Raw genomic sequence first — 24,819 nt, forward strand, 5'->3', positions numbered from 1 at the left:
CCTCCAGCTGCGTACCCCCTCTAGCACCAGGGTCAGCGCACTCTCAAATGTTGTTTTTTGCCATAATTGTAAGCCTGCCACACACACACTATACATTTATTAAACATAAGAATGAGTGTGAGTTTTTGTCACAACCCGGCTCGTGGGAAGTGACAAAGAGCCCTTATAGGACCAGGGCACAAATAATTATATAATAATAATCAATAATTTTGCTCTTTATTTAACCATCTTACATATAAAACCTTATTTGTTCATTGAAAATGGTAAATAACTCACCAACTGTTATTGAGAAGGGTGTGCTTGAAAGGATGCATGTAACTGTAACTGTATTGGAGAGAGTCTCAGTCTTAAATTATTTTCCACACACAGTCAGTGCCTGTGTTTAGTTTTCATGCTAGTGAGGGCCGAGAATCCACTTTCACATAGGTACATGGTTGCAAAGGGCATCAGTGTCTTAACAGCGCAATTTGCCAAGGCAGGATACTCTGAGCGCAGCCCAATCCAGAAATCTGACAGTGGCTTCTGATTAAATTAAATTTTCACAGAACCGCTTGTTGCAATTTTGATGAGGCTCTCTTGTTCAGATTTCGGTAAGTGGACTGGAGGCAGGACATGAAAGGGATAATGAATCCAGTTGTTTGTGTCATCCTTTTCGGGAAAGTACCTGCGTAATTTCGCACCCAACTCACTCGGGTGCTTAGCTATATCACATTTGATATTGTCCGTAAGCTTGAGTTAATTTGCACACATAAAATCATACAATGATGGAAAGACCTGTGTGTTGTCCTTGTTAATGTAGACAGAGAAGAGCTCTAACGGTTAATGTGATTGGATGTTAATTATTTGACTAGGCTACCTGTATTTGACATTGTGTTGTTATTTCGCTGAACACTAGATGGTTTCATTTTCTTTTTGGCAGTGAAACGAGGCTACTCAGGCGAGAGAAAAAAACTCACCCAAATGTATAGCCCTGTTGGAAAATATAAATGGACTGTTTGAAAATCTGAAGGAAAAAAAAAAAAAAAAAAATATTATTTTTTTTAAAAGAAAAAAAGTCAATCACATTTTTATTGGCGTAACCCCGACGGCATTGTGCGTACCCCAGTTTGAGAATACCTGCTCTATGCTACCTGCCACACCTTGGTGGTTTGATTTGATATATCATTTTGTGATATCATCTTGCAGTCTGACTCTCTATGTAATGTTGAGAAGGGCTTCTACGATGGTGTCTTCCTGGAGAAAGACGATGACGTCAAACATGTCCATACATGTAATTATTCTTACAGTTTCAATAGCTTTAATGTCACCCAGTTTAGAACTTGTTTCTTTCATTCCCCTCACCTGGTTGTCCAGGGCTTCATTGAAAGGAAAAACCAGCAGACACTAGGCCCTCCATGGAATGAGTTTGACACCCCTAATGTAGACTAACCTACCCACAGAGCCTACCTGCACTATAGGCCTATCTGCTAACTGTTGGCTAGAGCGGCCGTGCCAAGACCAGAGGAGGCACATTTGCTCTTTAATGCAACAGTTTGTGACAAAACTATTGGTAGAGTTGAAAATGCGATGGAAACACATTGAACATTAGATTTTTATTCGGTACATGAAAACTTAAGCGACGTCATCACACACTGATTTTTTATCTGTAACAAGTCAGTTTGGTGGAAACAACCCACTGATGGGAAAATACACATATTTTCTTTATGCAGATTTTAGAATATTCACATGAAAATCTGTCAACAATTGGATGGAAACCTAGCTACTGCTAAACGATATGAGTGGTGTAGGTAAGTGATGAAGTGAAAACCTATAGGAGGATAGCTCTCTACGAGGTGGGATGAGCATGAAATGACAGCAGGCTGTTGCCATGACAACACTGAGCCATGCTGACTGACATACGGCGTGGATTGGTACATGGCAATTCAGTCCCACATCATGTGTTATCACTTATTTGGCTAAATGATTATCCATAGTTGCCTCTTTTGATCCAGCCACAGCAGTCTGTAAATTAACTGTTACCTTGGAAGCAACATTAAGATGTTAAAACTTTTACACTCCAATTGAACTCTGCCTGTGACATTTTCTCACATCTTATTTTCCTCTCTCTCTCAATCCAGCTGTTCTCAGGAGACATTTCAGCGTGTGTAGAACACATTTGACCAGGTGGAGTCAGGCTTCTACTTCATTGCCCTGGACCACTACACCAACGAGGCAGAGGACACCAAGTTTGGACCAGTGAGTCACCAACTAATTTTATGCCTTACACAACTCAGCACATATAGTATGTATTGCTCCACCTTCCTCAAACTCCAGTTCCATACTTATGTTTACCTTTTTACCGATGTCTATGGATTGTACAAGGATTTTAAGTTGGGGACTGTAACTCCATACTAAATCTAATTCCATCTCCTGTATAGTTCTGCCCTCTCTATAGATAATGCTGATGCCCCACCGTAAGAACCTGGAGCTCTTCACTGGCTCTGTGGGAGGTGACGTGGCCACAAATCAGTGCCTGGGACACCTTACAGCGCTACCACTGTCTGGACAACAGCCAAAGGGTGGTCAAGACATCTACTGCAACTTCATCTTTAGTGTGTCAGCTCTGCTGCACCTGAGAGATAAAGGTATGGCACCACACTCTCAACAGTCATGTATGCTTAAACATAATTCATCGTTTGTGTGTTTCTTAAAGTGGCAATCAGCAGTTGAAACAATAACAAAGCGGTGTCCCTGCCCGTTTCAGTAAAAAGCTGAGGGATGGGGCTGAAGAAATGTAGCCACTCTCAAATTCATAGAGCTGTGGATGCAAGGACTGACCATCACGCCTCCTTCTAAAAGCCCATTGGAGGAGACAACCCAAGGTTCCTCGCCTCAGACCTTCTCCAATGCTTTTTGAGAAGGATGCGAGTAGAGAGGAAGTGAGGAGTTGAGCAGAGATGAATTGGGACAGAGTTTATGTCATTGTTTTAGGTGGAAACAGATGTTGAATGATACATTTATTCTGTTTGCACTTATATCTTCTACTTGTGCTCTTTCCACAGATGGCTCTGGCTTGCTGATGACATCTGATCTGACTCCTTGCAATTTGACTCCTGTATTACTGACTGTATTAAATAAAACTTCCAATGGCAAATTGAAATATTTTTTGATTCTGTTATTGATAGACAATGGTACTTCCCAATCAGACAATTACAAAAAAAAAGAAATAATGAATCTGTTTTCCTCAGTGTTTGGCGAATGCATGGCGTTGTTTTGTCCTCAGTCCTCCTTTGAATGCTGTGTGTAGTGATTCAGTTCTAAACAACCGTCATCGAGTCCATCAAATCAAATGTACATTGTCAAATTAAATAAAATGTATTTGTCACATACACATAGTTAGCAAATGTTAATGCGAGTGTAGCGAAATTGTCACGTTCTGACCTTAGTTCCTTTGTTATGTCTTTATTTTAGTTTGGTCAGGGTGTGAGTTGGGGTGGGCATTCTATGTTGTTTTTCTATGTTTTGTTCTGTTGTTAGATTTCTATGTGTTGGGCCTAGTATGGTTCTCAATCAGAGGCAGGTGTCAGTCGTTGTCTCTGATTGGGAGCCATATTTAGGTAGCCTGTTTGTCATTGTGTGTTGTGGGTGATTATTTTCTGTTCTGTGTTTTGCTTCACCGTACAGGACTGTTCGTTTTATTGTTTTTGTTCAGTATTCTTATTAAAACAATATGGACACTTACCACGCTGCGCATTGGTCCTCCTCTTCTTCCACCCACGACGAGCGTGACAGAAATGCTTGTGCTTCTAGTTCTGACCATGCAATAATATCTAACAAGTAATCTAACAATTTCACAACAACTACCTTACACACAAGTGTAAAGGAATGAATAAGAATATGTACATAACAATATATATGGATGAGCGATGGCCGAACGGCATAGGCAAGATGCAGTAGATGGTATAGAGTACAGTATATACATATGAGTAGTGTAGGGCATGGGTGTCAAACTCTGGCCCGCGGGCCAAATTTGGCCCGCGGGGTAATTATATTTGGCCCGCGAGACAATACCAAATTACTACTAGAGCTGGCCCGCCGGTATTATACAGCGTATTCACCGCTAATACTACGAATCCCATAATGCTCTGCTGTTGTTTTCGCGCGCCAATCAATCCCTGCTGCCAAACCATAAAAGCGCAGATATCTACCGCCGTGTTCCCATGCGCAGTTTGCTGAAAAACTCAGTGTTCTCTCCGCTGAGTTTAGCCGGCGATTTGCCGACTTCGATGTCCAGAAATGTAGGTTTGAACTGCTTAGTAATCCCTTCGCAGTTGATGTGGAAAATGCACCAACCAACATCCAAATGGAGCTGATTGAACTCCAGTGCAACGACACGCTGAAGTCAAAGTATGATGCTGTGGGCGCCGCACAGTTTCCACGGTTCATCCCTGACACAATGCCTCAGCTCCGCACCCAAGCTGCTCAGATGCTCTCCATGTTCGGCAGCACTTATCTATGCGAGCAACTTTTTTCCTCGATGAAGATGACCAAAACAACTCACAGGAGACGTCTGACTGATGAACACCTTCGCTCGATACTGAGGATTTCTTCAGCTCAGAGCCTGAGCCCAGACATTGATGAACTAGCATCCAAGAAGAGATGCCAGGTATCTGGCTTGGGCACATCAGATTAGATCAGTGTGCAATAATTAACGTTTTCTTTGTGCACTTTTTCTTGCTACAAGGCATGGGCTTGAATGGTTGATTGATTTATTATCATTTTATTTGTAAAATTATTAGCCAGTGGAAAAAGTTTATTTTGGTATTTAAATCAGAAGGCTGCAAATAGAAAAGAGGCATACGATTTTTATTTAAATTTTATTTATTTAATAAATGAATGCCATTGATGTGTTTTTTCATTTGAAATTCGATTTTGCATGTCTCCACTATTAAATAATATATTGTATGGTAATAAGCGATGCTTGTTCCATATTCAATGTTAAAGCAAAACTTGTTTGGGTCCATATTAAAAGGTTCATTTGTTCAATGTTGGCCCGCGACTTTGTTCAGGTTTTACATTTTGGCCCACTGGGTATTTGAGTTTGACACCCCTGGTGTAGGGTATATAAACATTATATAAAGTGGCATTGTTTAAAGTGACTAGTGATACATTTATTACATCCAATTTTTTATTAATAAAGTGGCTAGGGATTGAGTCAGTATGTTGGCAGCAGCCACTCAATGTTAGTGATGGCTGTTTAACAGTCTGATGGCCTTGAGATAGAAGCTGTTTTTCAGTCTCTCGGTCCTAGCTTTGATGCACCTGTACTGACCTCGCCTTCTGGATGATAGCGGGGTGAACAGGCAGTGGCTCGGTGGTTGTTGTCCTTGATGATCTTTTTGGCCTTCCTGTGACATCGAGTGGTGTAGGTGTCCTGGAGGGCAGGTAGTTTGCCCCCAGGGATGCGTTGTGCAGACCTCACTACCCCCTGGAGAGCCTTACGGTTATGGATAGAGCAGTTGCCGTACCAGGCGGTGATACAGCCCGACAGGATGCTCTCGATTGTGCATCTGTAAAAGTTTGTGAGTGTTTTTGATGACAAGCCAAATTTCAGCCTCCTGAGGCAACTCTGATTGAGTTGGAGGCGTGCATGGCCATGCAGTCATGGGTGAACAGGGAGTACAGGAGAGGGCTGAGAACGCACCCTTGTGTTGAGGATCAGCGGGGTGGAGATGTTGTTTCCTACCCTCACCACCTGGGGGCGGTCCGTCAGGAAGTCCAGGACCCAGTTGCACAGGGCGGGGTCGAGACCCAGGGTCTCGAGCTTAATGACGAGTTTGGAGGGTACTATGGTGTTAAATGCTGAGCTGTAGTCGATGAACAGCATTCTTACATAGATATTCCTCTTGTTCACGTGGGATAGGGCAGTGTGCAGTGTGATTGCGTCGTCTGTGGACCTATTGGGGCGGTAAGCAAATTGGAGTGGGTCTAGGGTGTCAGATAGGGTGGAGGTGATATGATCCTTGACTAGTCTCTCAAAGCACTTCATGATGACGGAGGTGAGTTCTACTGGGCGATAGTCATTTAGTTCAGTTACCTTTGCTTTCTTGGGAACTGGAACAATGGTGGCCCTCTTGAAGCATGTGGCAACAGCAGACTGGGATAAGGATTGATTGAATATGTGCGTAAACACACCAGCCAGCTGGTCTGCGCATGCTCTGAGGACGTGGCTAGGGATGCCTTCTGAGCCGGCAGCCTTGCGAGGGTTAACACATTTAAATGCTTTACTCACGTTGGCTGCGGTGAAGGAGAGCCCGCAGGTTTTGGTAGCGGGCCGTGTCGTTGGCACTGTATTCTCCTCAAAGCGAGCAAAGAAGTTGTTTAGTTTGTCTGGTAGCAGGACATTGTGGACCGCGCCGGGGCTGGTTTTCTTTTTGTAGTCTGTGATTGACTGTAGACCCTGCCACATACCTCTCATGTCTGAGCCGTTGAATTGCGACTCTACTTTGTCTCTACACTGACACTTAGCTTGTTTGATTGCCTTGCGGAGGGAATAGCTACACTGTTTTTATTCGGTCATGTTTCCGGTCGCCTTGCACTGACTAAAAGCAGTGGTTTGTGCTTTCAGTTTTGCACGAATGCTGCCATCAATCCACGGTTTCTGGTTGGGGAAGGTTTTAATAGTTGCTGTGGGTACAACATCACGGATGAACTTGCTAATCAACTCGCTCACCGAATCAGCGTATTCATCAATGTTGTTGTTCGACGCTATGCGGAACATATCCCAGTCCACCTGATCGAAGCAATCTTGAAGTGTGGAATCAGATTGGTCGGACCAGCGTTGAACAGACCTGAACATGGGCGTTTCCTGTTTTAGTTTCTGTCTATAGGCTGGGAGCAACAAAATGGAGTCGTGGTCAGATTTTTCAAAAGGAGGGCGGGGCAGGGCTTTGTATGCGTTGCGGAAGTTAGAGTAACAATTGTTCAGGAATTTTCCCGCCCGGTTAGCGCTTTCGATATGCTGATAACATTTAGGGAGTCTTGTTTTCAGATTAGCCTTGTTAAAAAGCCTCAGGATATGTGGTTTCCAGTTTACATAGAGTCCAATGAAGTTCGTTCAGGGCCATCGATGTGTCTGCTTGGTGGGGGGGGGGGGGGGGGTGATTATAATCAAAGAGAATTCTCTTGAAAGGACTTGAGTTCCAGCATGTTGTTATGATCACACCACGAGTCTTTAATCATAAGGCATACCCCCCTGCCCTTCTTCTTACCAGAGAGATGTTTATTTCTGTCGGCGCGATGCGTGAAGAAACCAGGTGGCTGTACCGACTCTGATAGCGTGTCTCGAGTGAGCCACGTTTCCATGAAACAAAGAATGTTACAATCTCTGATGTTTCTCTGGAAGGCAAATCTTGCTCGGATTTCGTCTACCTTGTTGTCAAGAGACTGGACGTTGGCGAGTAGTATGCTCGGGAGCGGTGCGCGATGTGCCCGTCTGCGGAGCCTGACCAGAAGACCGCTCCATCTGCCCCTTCTACGGCGCCTGTTTTCGGTCACCGGCTGGGATCCGATCCATTGTCCTGGGTGGTGGGCCAAACAGAGGATCCGCTTCGGGAAAGTCGTATTCCTGGTCATAATGCTGGTAAGTTGACGTTGCTCTTATATCCAATAGTTCCTCCCGGATGTATGTGATAAAACTTTATCACTTGTATGTGATAAAAGATTTCCTGGGGTAACAATGTAAGAAATAATACATAAAAACACAAAATACTGCATCGTTTCCTGAGAATGCGAAGGGAGGCGGCCATCTCTGTCGGCGCCGGAAGTTAGAAGGCTGGGTTAAGGTGTGTGTGTGTTCAGGTCAATGTTAAGGTGTGTGTGTAGTTGTAGCAGGAAGATGGAATATGTCACATGCTTCGTAAACAACAGGTGTAGACTAACATTGAAATGCTTACTTATGGGCCCTTTCCAACAAAGCAGGATACAATAAAATAAAATATGACACTAGGAATAAATACACAATGATAGCTTCGCTATACACACGGGTACCGAGTCGATGTGGAGGTTTACGAGACAATTGAGGTAGATAGGTGTATATATAGGTGGGGATAAAGTTACTAGGCAACAGGATATATACAGTACCAGTCAAAAGTTTGGACACACCTACTCATTCCAGGGTTTTTCTTTTATTTAAAAAAATGTTCTACATTGTAGAATAATAGTGAAGACATCAAAACTATGAAATAACACATATGGAATCATGTAGTAAACAAAAAAGTGTTAAACAAATCAAAATATATTTTATATTTGAGATTCTTCAAATAGCCACCCTTTACTTTGATGACAGCTTTGCACACTCTTGGCATTCTCTCAAACATATAGCTAAACAGGTGGGGCTCAAAACTTACTCCTAAAACAGTTACTTGCGACAATTGAATAGCTGGCTTTTAGCGTGGTGCTGACTGGTAACAAGCTTCAGTAATGTGTCAAATTCGATTCGAAAGTCGAACATGCATGAGATGGCCTGCACAAGAAAGATGAAACTGCATGAGATGGCCTGCACAAGAAAGATTAAACTGCATGAGCAAACACTGAGTTGAATGACGGGTCGCCACTGTCTATATGTACTGTTTAAAACATATTTATTTTTGATCTGATGTTCTTCTTGCACAATGTCACACCCGTCCTCTGCTCGCTTGACCACATGTATTCTCTCACAACTCAGTGTTTGCTCACGCATATGTTTCATCTTGCTTGTATAGGCAATCCCATGCGAGTTCCACTTTTGAATCGAATTTGACACTTTACCGAAGCCTCTTACCAGTCAGCAGCACGCTAAAAACTGCGCAAGTGGCAATCTGAGGAGTAAGTTTCACACATCACCATTTGCTACACATATGGATGCAACATTTCGGGAATGTTTTCAAGAAATCCTGGTTGGAGTATTCAGGATTTTCTTCTTATTCCCTCATAATTCCGTAAAACCTCCATCCGAGATTTCGGGAAAACCAGGGAATTTTTTAAAAAGTTCCAATAGTTTTGTAAGGCTAGTCATGCACATATCCAGTTTTTTTTGTTATTGCCGGTGGGGTGCTATGATGTGGCATCGCCAATAGGCGGGACTTTGAGAAAGTGGATTGAGCTAAACCATTGCATTGTGAACCACATAGCAGAGCACACGTGAGTTAGTACGGCTCTAGGGATCAACAGAAATGAGGGTAGCCTAAGCAGCAACAGCCATCTATTTGAACTTGGTGCTAAGTGCAGGCGGTAGTTCGTTGCACGGGCAGAAATGTGCATTTGGGACCTGTAGCATCAACTCCAACGGATCTCCTATTTGAAACTTATGACTTCATTTTCCGCATAATTTTCTGCGTCTTTTTCCAAGGACTTGCAAGTGCATGCATGGGCTTTATCATTTGGTTTAGGGGCTACCAAAAAGGCTATACCCTAACAGTTAGATCATCGGAACAGCCAGCGTACATGGTCGGGTAATTTGTTTATGAAAGGTATTTTGGCACACAGTGACATTATTGACTGGGCAGACATTTCGTGTGATGGGACTCTTCAAACTCTGAAGGTAAGACATCTATCTCTAGTCTACAGCAGAGTGCAGGGTTATACACCTGTGATGTAATGTGTGGTCCGCGTTATTTTATAACCTTTACATATGACTGATTTCTCGTGGTTTGGACGGCTCTTGGCATCATTCAACTCACTTTTCTCTTTATACCTCATAAGGCGAGCTTGTGGAGGGTTATTTGAAAAGAGGCAAGCTGTGACGCAAGTTATATTTGAATAGTGTTTTCTTTTCCAATGGCTCTTTCAATGATCCCCAAGTTGCGCAATGGTTTTTGAGCAATGATTGGATATGATTTACGGGCAATCGTGCAAGAGAGGGTTAATCATGTAAACTCATGCAGTGGGTATGTACTGTGCTTCATACATCATAACCACACACATTGCCCCATGAAATCAAAAAATCAGTGAGCAGTAAGTAGGCAGTGGCGCGTTATTGCATTCTCTAGCAAACCGCACCTTTGTGGTTTTCACAGTAGCCGAGTACCAGGGTGAGAGTATTCTCACGCCTATTGGATGAATTAGATAGGCTATATTTGTGTATGAGACAGACAGGGTTATCATGTTAAGACTGCCATAGATAATGTTACCACAGCTGTTTAGTCTGGGCTGTCTATTCTACCCTCTGTTGTAATTAGGGAGGTACAATAGCAGCTATAGACCTCATTACATCATTGTTCAACACGGAGAAACTCACTGTATGGCTATTCATCTATACTGAACAAAAATATACACGCAACATGCAACAATTAAAAAATATTTTGCTGAGTTACAGTTCATATAAGGAAATCAGTCAATTGAAATGAATTCATTAGGCCCTAATCTATGGATTTCACATACTGGGCAGGGGCGCATCCATGGGTGGGCATGGGAAGGCATAGGCCCACCCAATTGGGAGCCAGGCCGACCCACTGGGGTGCCAGGCCCAGCCAATCAGAATAAGTTTTTCCCCCATTAAATGATCTGGCAACAGCTCTGGTAGACGTTCCTGCAGTCAGCATGTTAAATGCACACTCCCTCAAAACTTGGGACATATGTGGCATTGTGTTGTGTAATGAAACTGCACATTTCACAGTGGCCTTTTATTGTCCCCAGCACAAGGTGCACCTGTGTAATCATCATGCTGTTTAATCAACATCTTGATATGCAAGACCTGCCAGGTGGATGGATTATCTTGACAAAGGATAAAATGCTCACGAACAGGGGTGTAAAGAAATTTCTGCACAAACCATGAGAGAAATATGCTTTTTATGCGTATGGAACAATACTGGGATCTTTTATTTCAGCTCATGAAACATGGGACCAGCACTTTACATGTTCCGTTTATATTTTATCAGTGTATGATTGAATAGCGAGGAAAAACGAGGCATTGTTATGACCTGGTAAAATATATTGCTACACTAATATCACTCATAGTCCTACATCATATTCAAATCAAATTTGATTGGTCACATACAGATGTTAATGCGAGTGTAGCAAAATGCTTGTGCTTCTAGTTCCGACCGTGCAGTAATATCTAACAAGTAATCTAACAATTCCTAACAATTTCACAACAACTACCTTATACACACAAGTGTAAAGGAATGAATAAGAATATGTACATATAAATATATATGGATGAGCGATGGCCGAACGGCATAGGCAAGATGCAGTAGATGGTATAGAGTACAGTATATACATATGAGATGAGTAATGTAGGGTATGTAAACATTATATAAAGTGGCATTGTTTAAAGTGACTAGTGATACATTTATTACATCCAATTTTTAATTATTGAAGTGGCTAGAGATTTGAGTCAGTATGTTGGCAGCAGCCACTCAATGTTAGTGATGGCTGTTTAACAGTCTGATGGCCTTGAGATGGAAGCTGTTTTTTAGTCTCTTGGTCCCAGCTTTGATGCACCTGTACTGACCTCGCCTTCTGGATGATAGCGGGGTGAACAGGCAGTGGCTCGGGTGGTTGTTGTCCTTGATGATCTTTTTGGCCTTCCTGTGACATCGGGTGGTGTAGGTGTCCTGGAGGGCAGGTAGTTTGCCCCCGGTGATGTGTTGTGCAGACCTCACTACCCTCTGGAGAGCCTTACGGTTGTGGGCGGAGCAGTTGCCGTACCAGGCGGTGATACAGCTCGACAGGATGCTCTCGATTGTGCATCTGTAAAAGTTTGAGTGTTTTTGGTGACAAGCCAAATTTCTTCAGCCTCCTGAGGTTGAAGAGGCGCCGTTGCGCCTTCTTCACCACGCTGTCTGTGTGGGTGGACCATTTCAGTTTGTCTGTGATGTGTACGCCAAGGAACTTAAAACTTTCCACCTTCTCCACTATTGTCCCATTGATGTGGATACGGGGGTGCTCCCTCTGCTGTTTCCTGAAGTCCACGATCATCTCCTTTGTTTTGTTGACGTTGAGTGTGAGGTTATTTTCCTGACACCACACTCCGAGGGCACTCACCTCCTCCCTGTAGGCCGTCTCGTCGTTGTTGGTAATCAAGCCGAACTACTGTAGTGTCGTCTGCAAACTTGATGATTGAGTTGGAGGCGTGCATGGCCACGCAGTCATGGGTGAACAGGGAGTACAGGAGAGGGCTGAGAACGCACCCTTGTGGGGCCCCAGTGTTGAAGATCAGCGAGGTGGAGATGTTGTTTCCTACCCTCACCACCTGGGGGCTGCCCGTCAGAAAGTCCAGGACCCAGTTGCACACGGCGGGGTCGAGACCCAGGTTACAGGGTACAAGGGCAATAATAGCTACACAGCACACGTGCAATAACTATTAGGTCTAATGTTATTCATAAGCGCTTTGGAGTGCTGCTACCCACCACTGATTACAGCATATAAATCCCTATACACAGTGATATGAATCAGCTATGAGCATTGGGTTACATTCCAGTCTGTGCACCATGCTATGTGTGGCTCCGCAGGTCAAACCCAGGCTTACTTTGTTTGGGTATCGATCCACCGGCCTCATTAGTGGGTTTTGACCAGAGCGACGCCCCATCTTGACAAGGCTTAACTGCGCCGCGTCTCCAACGCTGCACTTGAAATATGTATAAAGTTCAACCTTTTCTACCGCTCCGCTAGTAGGGTCCTCGCCGCTCACCTTCCCACAATCCCCTGCACATTTTCTCTGCGTGCCCTTGTTGAAAATTAATGGGGGTGGAACTTCTGCTGAATTCACTGTTGGAGAAAACCCTACATTACTCTGTGTGTGTGGGAGCTCAGACAGGGGTGTGGGCGGCCTGACTCCACCGGCTCTGTCAGGCACTTTCCTCCAACCGCCCACGGAGCAGCGGGGATTAGGACAGGGCCTGGTGTTCTGGATGTGTTTTTGTTCTTCAGCCTCACTGATTTGACCCACTAGGATGTTTTCTGTCAGACTTAAAGCTGCAATATGTAACTTTTTGGGCAACCCGTCCAAATCCACATGAAAATGTGAGTTATAAATCTGTCATTCTCATTGAATGCAAGTCTAAGAAGCGGTAGATCTGTTCTATGTGCACAATTTCTATGATTCCCGTTCTTAAGTTTCATGTTGGCTTCTTTTACTTTCGGTTTTGTACACCAGCTTCAAAAAGCTGAAAATACAATACTTTTGGTTATGGAAAAGATATTTCACAGCGGTTAGATGGTACAATGATTCTCTACACTATACTTGCTTGTTTTGTCACATGAACTGAAATTCGGCGAACTATTAGAATTGTAACAACCAAAGCCTTTAAGGCTTTGACTTGTAAGTCTGTCTGTCTGGGGGTTTTCAATAAAGCTTCAGAGAAAGAACATTACAGCAATACAGTGGGATGATGGGAGAGATACACCACATGGCCAAACGTATGTGGACACCTGCTCGTCGAACATCTCATTCCAAAATCATGGGCATTAATATGGAGTTCATTCCCCTTTGCTGCTATAACAGCCTCCACTCTTCTGGGAATGCTATCTGCTAGATGTTGGAAAATTGCTGCAGGGACTTGCTTCCATTCAGCTAAAAGAGCATTATTGAGGTTGGCCACTGATGTTTGGTGAATAGGCCTGGCTCGCTGTCTGCGTTCCAATTCATCTCAAAGGTGTTCGATGGGGTTGAGGTCAGGGCTCTGTGCAGGCCAGTCAAGTTCTTCCACACTGATCTCGACCAGTGGTGGAAAAAGTTACCAATTGTCATACTTGAGTAAATGTATAGATACCTTAATAGAAAGTTACTCTAGTAAAAGTGAAAGTCAGCCAGTAAAATACTACTTGAGTAAAAGTCTAAAAGTATTTGGTTTTAAATATACGTAAGTATCAAATGTAAATGTAATTGCTCAAATATACTTAAGTATCAAAAGTAAAAGTATAAATCCTTTAAAAATTCTTATATTAATCAAATCAAAATGTATTTGTCACATGCACCGACTAAAACAGGTGCAGACCTTACTGTGAAATGCTTACTTACAAACCCTTAACCAACAATGCAGTTTTAAGAAAAGTAAAGTAAAAAAAATATTTACTAAATAAACTAAAGTAACACAATACAATAACGAGGCTACAGTATATACAGGGGGTACAGGTATCGAGTCAATGTCTTGGGGAACAGGTTAGTCGAGTTGATTGAGGTAATATGTACATGTAGGTAGGGGTAAAGGGGCACACTGTTTTTAAAATGTATGGCCATGGAAACCCATTTCATGAAGCTTCCGACAAACATTTCTGGGCTGACGTTGCTTCCAGAGGCAGTTTGGAACTCGGTATTGAGTGTTGCAACCGAGGAAAGACGATTTTTACACGCTACACGCTTCGTCACTTGGCGGTCCCGTTCTGTGAGCTTTGGGGCAGCTCTAGCAGGGCAGAAATTTGACGAACTGACTTGTTGGAAAGGTGGCATCCTCTAACGGTGCCACGTTGAAAGTCACTGAGCTCTTCAGTACGGGCCATTCTACTGCCAATGTTTGTCAATGGAGATTACATGGCTGTGTGCTCGATTTTTATTCACCTGTCAGCAACGGGTGTGGCTGAAATAGCCGGATCCACTAATCTGAAGGGGAGTCCACATACCATGTAGTGTATATGTACAGGTCTTCTAAAGTCAAACCTCATCAGCTTGTTTTGGTGAGATTCTGTTCAAGTTGCATGACGAGCTGAGTGTGTATGTTGTTGATTAACTGCTGCTATTATTTTAATATTGGGTAACATGCTTCTTACTCTGCTCTTTTTGCGAATCAGTTTCTGATTGAGAGAATTGCGCCATCATGTAAAATATGTTTTTATCCATCCACTGTCCTTGCGCGTGCTCCCTTTAGCCACCACACATAGTATGCAGCACTTTCAATACAAAATCCCTTTGCAAAATCAAATCAGACAATTGGTCCAAATCAAAACAACCAATTTCTTAGTTGATTGATCCATGTGCCATTTACTTTCTATTAGGCCTCCTTCTTGCACTATGTTCATTCAAAGGCCCACTGAGAGAAGTGTTTGAACCCTGGTTCTCCTGCATGCTGCCAGATCGTTAGCCCTCTGAGCTGAAGCCAGAGCATTAGCTCAGGAGTTAACGCAAGTCTTCAGATCTCAGGCAAGGTAACTCATTGGCTCATTCACTAATTGGCTACCCTGTAACTATTCCCCAGGTCGTTGCTGTAAATGAGAATGTGTTCTCAGTCAATTTACCTGAACAAATAAAATAAGGGTTAAATAAATCCATAAAAAGCACCTCCGTTACATGTGGCGTGATAGAACCTACAACAAGTCATTTGATTGGTGATCCACACCTCAGCAGCATGAACAAAAGGAATTCAGCAAGGGAGGGTGTGATGCGCAGTTAGAAAATAGATCTCTCCCTGTATATACAGTAACTCACCTCCTCTCTCCTCTTTCTGCAGGCACATTGCCTCTCCCAAAGCCTTCTGTATACATGCTTAACATTTTGCTTGTCTCCAGAGGCTCCTAGAGCAGCCAGCGACCTCTCTGACTTGCGTCAACGCCGCCATGCTCCAGTGCCTTGTTAGGCAAACTGGCCTTAATTGGATTCTTTGTAAAGGGCTAATTTATGCCAAAGGACTGAGATCTGGTTAGAGGAGGGATAGAGAGGGGCGAGGGAGAAGGAAAGTGGTGGTGGTGGTGGTGGGGGTGGTAGAGAAGGAAAGAGAGGGATTTAGGACTGGGCGAGAGTGAGAAAGAGAAGGATGGAGGAAGGAAGTACAGAAGCTGATCAGTAGAAAGACAGAGGAAGCAAAATCAATCTCAGGAGAGCAAAATAAACCAACAAAGAAAGTAATTACAGGGAAGCAGCTAACCAGAGGCATGCAGTCACATCACTGGGGTATGCTTCACTGCCTCCTCTCCTACTCTCTCCCTCCTCTCCATCTCGTTCTCTCTCTTCCACGCTCTTTCATTTTTTCTTTCTTTCCCTCCCTTCCTCCATCTCCTACTTTCTCTCCTTCATTCGTTCTCTCTCTCTCTCTCTCTCTCTCTCTCGCCTTCACTCCCCCACACGTTCCTGAGAGGAGCCAGAGGACCTGGGCAACTTCATCCTGTCAGTGCTCCTTTCACCTTAAAGGGCAAAGATGGAATGCCTGGGAGAGAGAGAGAGACATACGTAACAGCTAAAGGTCAAGCTGTCCATAATTAAAGCAGCCAGGTGATACATAGTCAATGAGGTGGCTGGGAGAACAAATGGAAAGACAATGGGTGACCACACAGGAGTATCTGCCCTGTTGAGTAGTAAAAGCAGAGTATTCATGCTTATTCTGACTAGAGTGCACTGTCTACATCCAGTATCTGCAACAGGTGTGAAAGTATACACTTTACTTGTTTAAATGAATTTACCATACTCCTGCAATAGAGCGTTTTGTTCATACATTTCATTATTCCTGTTGTGACCTCAGTTTATGTCTGTGTCCACCAAAATCCACACATACCCTTCTATTGCTCAGTGTTTATCTAATAGCTTGATAGGGTAGCCTTTGACTAGATGTTCAGGAGTCTTATGGCTTGGGGGTAGAAGCTGTTTAGATGCCTCTTGGACCTAGACTTGGCGCTCCGGTACCGCTTGCCGTGTGGTAGCAGAGAGAACAGTCTATGACTAGGATGGCTGGAGTCTTTGACAATTTTTAGGGCCTTCTTCTGACACCACCTTGTATAGAGTTCCTGTATGGCAGGAATCTTGGCCCCAGTGATGTACTGGGCCGTTCGCACTACCCTCTGTAGTGCCTTGCGGTCAGAGCCCGAGCAGTTGCCATACCAGGCAGTGATGCAACCAGTCAGAATACTCTCGATGGTGCAGCTGTAGAACCTTTTGAGGATCTAAGGGCCAAATCTTTTCAGTCTCCTGAGGGGGAATAGGTTTTGTTGTGCCCTCTTCACAACTGTCTTGGTGTGCTTGGACAATGATAGTTTGTTGGTGATGTGGACACCAAGGAAGCTCTCAACCTGCTCCACTGCAGCCCCGTCGATGAGAATGGGGGCGTGCTCGGTCCTCTTTTTCCTGTAGTTCACAATCATCTCCTTTGTCTTGATTACGTTGAGAGAGAGGTTATTGTCCTGGCACCACGCGGCCAGGTCTCTGACCTGACCTGCTCCCTCAAAACCGTCATCAGCAAATTTAATGATGGTGTTGGAGTCATGCCTGGCCGGTCAGTCATGAGTGAACAGTGAGTACAGGAGGGGACTGAGCACGCACCCCTGAGGTGCCCCTGTGTTGAGGATCAGCATGGCGGATGTGTTGTTACCACCTACCCTTACCACCTGGGGGCGGCCTGTCAGGAAGTCCAGGATCCAGTTGCAGAGGGAGGTGTTTAGTCCCAGGGTCCTTAGCTTATTGATGAGCTTTGAGGGCACTATGCTGTTGAACACTGACCTGTAGTCAATGAATAGCATTCTCACTTTTTGTCCAGGTGGGAAAGGGCAGTGTGGAGTGCAATAGAGATGGTATCATCTGTGGATTTCAACACCGATACCGATTATTGGAGGACCAAAAAAAGCCGATACTGATTAATCGGACGATTTAAAAAAAAAAAAAAAAAAAAAAAAAAAAAAAAAAAAGATATATATATATATATATATAAATATACACTGCTCAAAAAAATAAAGTGAACACTAAAATAACACATCCTAGATCTGAATGAATGAAATATTCTTATTAAATACTTTTTTCTTTACATAGTTGAATGTGCTGACAACAAAATCACACAAATTATCAATGGAAATCAAATTTATCAACCCATGGAGGTCTGGATTTGGAGTCACACTCAAAATTAAAGTGGAAAACCACACTACAGGCTGATCCAACTTTGATGTAATGTCCTTAAAACAAGTCAAAATGAGGCTCAGTAGTGTGTGTGGACTCCACGTGCCTGTATGACCTCCCTACAACACCTGGGCATGCTCCTGATGAGGTGGCGGATGGTCTCCTGAGGGATCTCCTCCCAGACCTGGACTAAAGCATCCGCCAACTCCTGGACAGTCTGTGGTGCAACGTGGCGTTGGTGGATGGAGCGAGACATGATGTCCCAGATGTGCTCAATTGGATTCAGGTCTGGGGAACGGGCGGGCCAGTCCATAGCATCAATGCCTTCCTCTTGCAGGAACTGCTGACACACTCCAGCCACATGAGGTCTAGCATTGTCTTGCATTAGGAGGAACCCAGGGCCAACCGCACCAGCATATGGTCTCACAAGGGGTCTGAGGATCATCTCGGTACCTAATGGCAGTCAGGCTACCTCTGGCGAGCACATGGAGGGCTGTGCGGCCCCCAAAGAAATGCCACCCCACACCATGACTGATCCACCGCCAAATCGGTCATGCTGGAGGATGTTGCAGGCAGCAGAACGTTCTCCACGGCGTCTCCAGACTCTGTCACGTCTGTCACGTGCTCAGTGTGAACCTGCTTTCATCTGTGAAGAGCACAGGGCGCCAGTGGCGAATTTGCCAATCTTGGTGTTCTCTGGCAAATGCCAAACGTCCTGCACGGTGTTGGGCTGTAAGCACAACCCCCACCTGTGGACGTCGGGCCCTCATACCGCCCTCATGGAGTCTGTTTCTGACCGTTTGAGCAGACACATGCACAGTTGTGGCCTGCTGGAGGTCATTTTGCAGGGCTCTGGCAGTGCTCCACCTGCTCCTCCTTGCACAAAGGCGGAGGTAGCGGTCCTGCTGCTGGGTTGTTGCCCTCCTACGGCCTCCTCCACGTCTCCTGATGTACTGGCCTGTCTCCTGGTAGCGCCTCCATGCTCTGGACACTACGCTGAGACACAGCAAACCTTCTTGCCACAGCTCGCATTGATGTGCCATCCTGGATGAGCTGCACTACCTGAGACACTTGTGTGGGTTGTAGACTCCGTCTCATGCTACCACTAGAGTGAAAGCACCACCGGGATTCAAAAGTGACCAAAACATCAGCCAGGAAGCATAGGAACTGAGAAGTGGTCTGTGGTCACCACCTGCAGAACCACTCCTTTATTGGGGGTGTCTTGCTAATTGCCTATAATTTCCACCTTTTGTCTATTCCATTTGCACAACAGCATGTGAAATTTATTGTCAATCAGTGTTGCTTCCTAAGTGGACAGTTTGATTTCACAGAAGTGTGATTGACTTGGAGTTACATTGTGTTGTTTAAGTGTTCCCTTATTTTTTTGAGCAGTATATATATAATGAAATAAAATAATGACAATTACAACAATACTGAATGAACAATGAACACTTTTTTATTTTAACTTAATATAATACATAAATAAATATTGAAACATGTTCAATTTGATTTAAATAATGCAACAACACAGTGTTGGAGAAGAAAGTAAAAGTGCAATATGTGCCATGTAAAAAAGCTAATGTTTAAGTTCCTTGCTCAGAACATGAGAACATATGAAAGCTGGTGGTTCCTTTTAACATGAGTCTTCAATATTCCCAGTTAAGAAGTTTTAGGTTGTAGTTATTATAGGAATTATGACGCGTCGACTATTTCTCTCTATACCATTTGTATTTCATATACCTTTGACTATTGGATGTTCCTATAGGCACTTTAGTATTGCCAGCTTAATCTCGGGAGTTGATAGGCTTGAATTCATAAACAGAGCTGTGTGTCAAGCATTGCTAATAGCTGCTGGCAAACGCAGTAAAGTCATGTTTGAATGAATGCTTACGAGCCTGCTGATGCCTGCCACCACTGTCAGACTGCTCTATCAAATATCATATCAAAGACAGAAATACGAGCCTTTGGTCATTAATATGGTCAAATCCGGAAACTATCATTTCGAAAACAAAACGTTTATTCTTTCAGTGAAATACGGAATCGTTCTAAATATTCTGTTATATTGCTGTTACATTGCACAACCTTCAATGTTATGTCATAATGATGTCAAATTCTGGAAAATTAATTACGGTCTTTATTAGGAAGAAATGGTCTTTACACAGTTCGCAACGAGCCAGGCGGCCCAAACTGCTGCATATACCCTGACTCTGCTTGCACTGAACGCAAGAGAAGTGACACAATTTCCCTAGTTAATATTACCTGCTAACATGCATTTATTTTAACTGAATATGCAGGTTTCAAAAAATATACTTCTGTGTAATGATTTTAAGAAAGGCATTGATGTTCAAGGTTAGGTACATTTGTGCAATGATTGTGCCTTTTTTGCAAAAAACGCTTTTGTTAAAGTAGGTTGTGATTCGATGGTAAATTAACAGGCACCGCATTGATTATATGCAACGCAGGACCAGCTAGTTAACCTAGTAATATCATCAACCATGTGTAGTTAACTAGTGATTATGTGAAGATGAATAGTTTTTTCTAAGATACGTTTAATGCTAGCTAGCAACTTACCATGGCTCTGCAGCCACAAGGTCCTTTTGATGTTGCAGGTGGTCAGCCTGTCTTCTCATGGATTGCAGTGTAATCGGCGTCCAAAAAGGCCAATTTACGATTGTTATGATTAATCGATCGACCTCTAGTATGTACGTACGGTCACTGTGGGGACGACGTCATCGTTGCACTTATTGATGAAGCCAATGACTGATGTGGTGTATTCTTCAATGCCATCGGATGAATCCCGGAACATATTCCAGTCTGTGCTAGCAAAACAGTCCTGTAGCTTAGTATCTGCTTCTTCTGACCACTTTTTTATTGATCTAGTCACTGGTGCTGCCTGCTTTAATTTGTGCTTGTAAGCGGAAATCAGGAGAATAGAATTATGGTCAGATTTGCCAAATGAAGGGCGAGGGAGAGCTGTATGCGTCTCTGTGTGTGGAGTATTGGTGGTCCAGAGATCCTTTTCCCTCTGGTTGCACATTTAACATGCTGATAGAAATTTGGTAAACGGATTTAAGTTTCCCTGCATTAAAGTCCCCGGCTACTAGGAGCGCCGTCTCTGGGTGAGCGTTTTCTTGTTTGCTTATGGCGGAATACAGCTCATTCAATGCTGTCTTAGTGCCAGCCTCTGACTTTGGTGGTATGTAAACAGCTACAAAGAATACAGATGAAAACTTTCTCGGTAGGTAGTGTGGTCTACAGCTTGTCATGAGAAACTCGTGCACCAGCTGTTGTTTACAAAATACATAGACCGCCGCCGCTTGTCTTACCAGACGCCGCTGTTGTATCCTGCCGGTACATCATATAACCAGCCAGCTGTATGTTGATATTGTCGTTGTTCAGCCACGACTCCGTGAAGCATAAGATGCTACAGTTTTTAATGTCCCGTTGGTAGTTTAATCTTCCGCGTAACTCATTGATTCTATTCTCCAAAGATTGCAAATTTTCTAGCAGAATGGAGGGAAGTGGGGGTTTATTCCATCGCATACAAATTCTCAGAAGGCAGCCCGACCTTGGGCCCCTCTTTCTCGAACCTCCTCTTCACACACATCACGGGGATTGGGGCCTATTCCCGAGGAAGCAGTATATCTTTTGCGTCGGGCTCGTCAGATTCATGGATTCTGCTAGTTCGTGGTGAGTAATCGCAGTCTTGAGAGACGGTAGCGGCAACATTATATACAAAATAAGTAAACAATTAGTTCCAAACAACACAAAAAAACACAATCGGCTGGGGGCACGTAAAACGTCTGCCTTCTTCTCCGGCGCCATCTAGAGAAAACGCAGTATGTGGGGTTGGATTTTAAACAAGACTAAAGAAAAGGGAGGTATCTGTGACTTTAATACTAGACATTACTCGTTGTTACTTGAGAATGTCAATGGAACTCATTCATAGCAGACCTGCGTTCAAATAGTAATTGTCTTCTTACAAATAACTTTATCTGTGCTTGATTGAGCTTGCCCGGGGGAGAAAATGTAACCAACGAAGTAGTCCCAAAAGTGCAAACCCTCAATCAAGGCTCAATCAAAAGAAATGTATTTGAAAGCAAATTAATATGATTTAATCCGAGGTCTGTACCGGCGTTTTGAATGAGGATATTTTGAGGATGTCCTCCTGGGATAGTCAAAGCTTATCTCGGTCTATAATGCATGAATCATATTGGCTATAGTGGACCTGGCGGTGTTCATCCTCTACCCGTGGGGTAAAAAAGAGGCCCATATTTGCATTGTGCGGAGTTTAATGATAGCTGGCTGAGAGACGGTTAGCCTGCCTCAGGGATCACGACAGCCCATCAACAACAGGAAGCAAATTTTGAAACTCAATTCAGCACTGCGGGGAGTTAGAGAGACTGAAGAGAGGAACGATGAAGGGGGAGAGAGAGAAATTAGAGAGAAACAAAAGTGTCTTGGCATAGTGCCTTGTGGGTAGTTACCGTAACCAGGCTGAGGCGAGTCATTTCTCAGTTGATCTGTCACTCGCCTTGCTCTCATCTCACACATCTTTCAGCATAGAAATAGGAATATCAAATTTTATTGGTAACATACACATGTTGAGCAGATGTTATTGCAGGTGTAGCGAAATGCTTGTGTTTCTAGCTCCGACAGTGCAGTAATATCTAACAATTTCACAACAATACACACACATCTAAAAGAATGGAATTAAGAATATATAAATATTTGGACGAGCAATGTCGGTACAGACTAAAATAGGGTAGAATGGAATAGAATACAGAATATACATATGAGATGAGTAATGCAAAATATGTAAACATTATAGTGTGTGTGAGGAGATAACGCTAAGTGAGAGAATGTGTTAACCGTACTGTGTCTTTACTTGGTGATTTCAATGAGGAGTATGAAGAGGAGATATCAATATCAGCTAAACTCATTGTTCATGTAATCCTTATTCATGTAACAACTTATTTAAAGCAGAAACACACACACACGTTTGTTTTACTATCCTTGTGGGGACGAAACAATTGATTCCCATTCAAAATCCTTCTTTCCCTAACCCCTAACCCCTAACCCTAAACCCTAACCCCTAACCCTAAACCCTAATTGTAACCTAACCCTAAAATAGCCTTTTTCCTTTGGGGACCAGCGAAAATGTTCCTTGTTTTACTATCCTTTGTGAGGACTTCTGGTCCCCACATGGATAGTAAAAACACACACCCACAGACTTCCGGCATTTGTTATGTTACTTATGTAGCTAGTTGTCACATCTGTTAGAGGACAGAAGTTGAACAGGAAGCATCTGTATAAAGAAATGAAAACATACAGGCTTTCATACCACAATGCCTGCCATAATATACGTGATTATATAGAAGACCTGTGTTCAAATACTATTTTAAATAATTTTAAATACGTTGTCTGTGCATGATTTGAGCTTGCCTGGCAAAATGTTCCTATGTATTTGAAAGATTTCAAATAGTATTTGAATCCAGGTCCGTTTTCTGCAGCTGTGTTCTGTCTACAGTGCATTTCACAATCAAGAAACTTCCCTTTTTATTTCTGTATTCATAAGTATGACAGGGAGTATGTGTTGCTTTCCCCCACACAAACTTTAGGGATTGTTGTCACTAGTTTTTGGAATCGATCTCTGTTGTCTTCTACTCCCTTTCCCATCATCTCTCCATCTCCCACTCTATTTTCCATGTCTTTCTTTCCTACACACTTTCCCTCCCTTTTTCACTCCATTTCTCTTTCCATCCCTTGCTCCCTGTCTCTCACTCACTCTCTCCCTCCCTCTGGCGATTCTCATCACTAATCTCTGTTAGCAGCAGTAACCTAACCTCCCTCTCTACCATGCCTGTCCCAGAGATACCACAGCCCCGGGCAGGAAGTGTGGCCCTTCCTGATCCTCGTACTCTACACTCAAAATAGAAACTAGCTTTCAGAAGGTGCCTATATAGAGGTCTATATCTGTCATGCAACAACAACGGCCCCTCCCCTGCACCACTTCCTGGACTTGAACCCAAGTGGGTGCTGGGTAGAAGGCGGTGATATATTTCTCCCAACGCCAACCACTGATACAGGGTCAGATACCTTTACATCTTCCGAAATGGATTAGGGTTGAGGCAGCCTGTTGCAATTCAAGGTAATGTGTGCATTTCTTAAAATACCTATTCAGATTGGGGAAAGGGTCACCTGGCAGGGTCTGGAGTGGGGTGAGCGGGGTCTGGTACATATAGAATACTCATTAGTCTGAATTAAAGAATGCATCCTTCCTCTGGTTCCTTTACAGTGGAGGCCCATGGCTATTACCACTGATGACATTAATCATGAGCCTTTTCCCGGAATGCTGGGGAGAATCTATTCTAGACCAATCAATGGCAGTATGTGTGGGAGGCATGGGCATATCACATCAGCCCTGGGGATTTACTGCCGACATTTGCATTGGCTCATCATGGGATTTTCAATACCATGATGGATGTCATTGATGGTGCAAGGAGGGTGTGTGCGCGCAAATGTGCGTGTGTATGTGTGTGGTAGGGCAGGTGTCTCTGAGTGTGTGTGTACGCATAAATCAGTGTGTCCGCATCCGTGTGTGTGCGTGCTGGTATGTGTCTTTACGTGTGAGTCACTGTGTGTGTCCCCTTTATGCGGTGGTGTATCCCACCCTATACTGCGTATCCTGAGGGAAAGCCAGTCTAGCAGGTCTGTCTATGAGAGCCTTGATGATGAGAAGCGTTGATGAGGTCTGTCAGGCCTGCAGCTATCATCATCAGCCATGGGTAATTTAGGATGGGTAATTTCAGCCTTTGGTGATAAGGGAGAATGGACCCATCGTATCTATTGTGTGGTTGAAGGACCGTTGAAACAGTGAGGTCCGAATGCAGAGAGCTATTCAGAGGAGGGGCAGGTCCTTGTGTCTATGGAGAGAGGCTGGTTGGTGGATAAATATGTGGCGCCGTTGCAGTCGCGTAGGTTATCAGATCCCACAATGCAAGGAGAAATCAGAGGAACCAATACCTGTACGTGTGAATATGATATTAGTG

General features: G+C 43.7%; 1 long non-coding RNA gene across 1 annotated transcript; it reads left to right on the top strand.

The window, feature by feature from the left end:
• The first annotated feature begins 1,973 nt into the window (after positions 1-1,973).
• Positions 1,974-3,296, top strand: LOC120049215. Its single transcript, XR_005477094.1, has 3 exons — positions 1,974-2,235; positions 2,418-2,624; positions 3,042-3,296. It is a non-coding gene; the product is annotated as an uncharacterized LOC120049215 (long non-coding RNA).
• Positions 3,297-24,819: the final 21,523 nt, after the last annotated feature.

This window comes from Salvelinus namaycush, chromosome 6, assembly GCF_016432855.1.
Source record: "Salvelinus namaycush isolate Seneca chromosome 6, SaNama_1.0, whole genome shotgun sequence".
NCBI classification, from domain to species: Eukaryota; Metazoa; Chordata; class Actinopteri; order Salmoniformes; family Salmonidae; genus Salvelinus; species Salvelinus namaycush.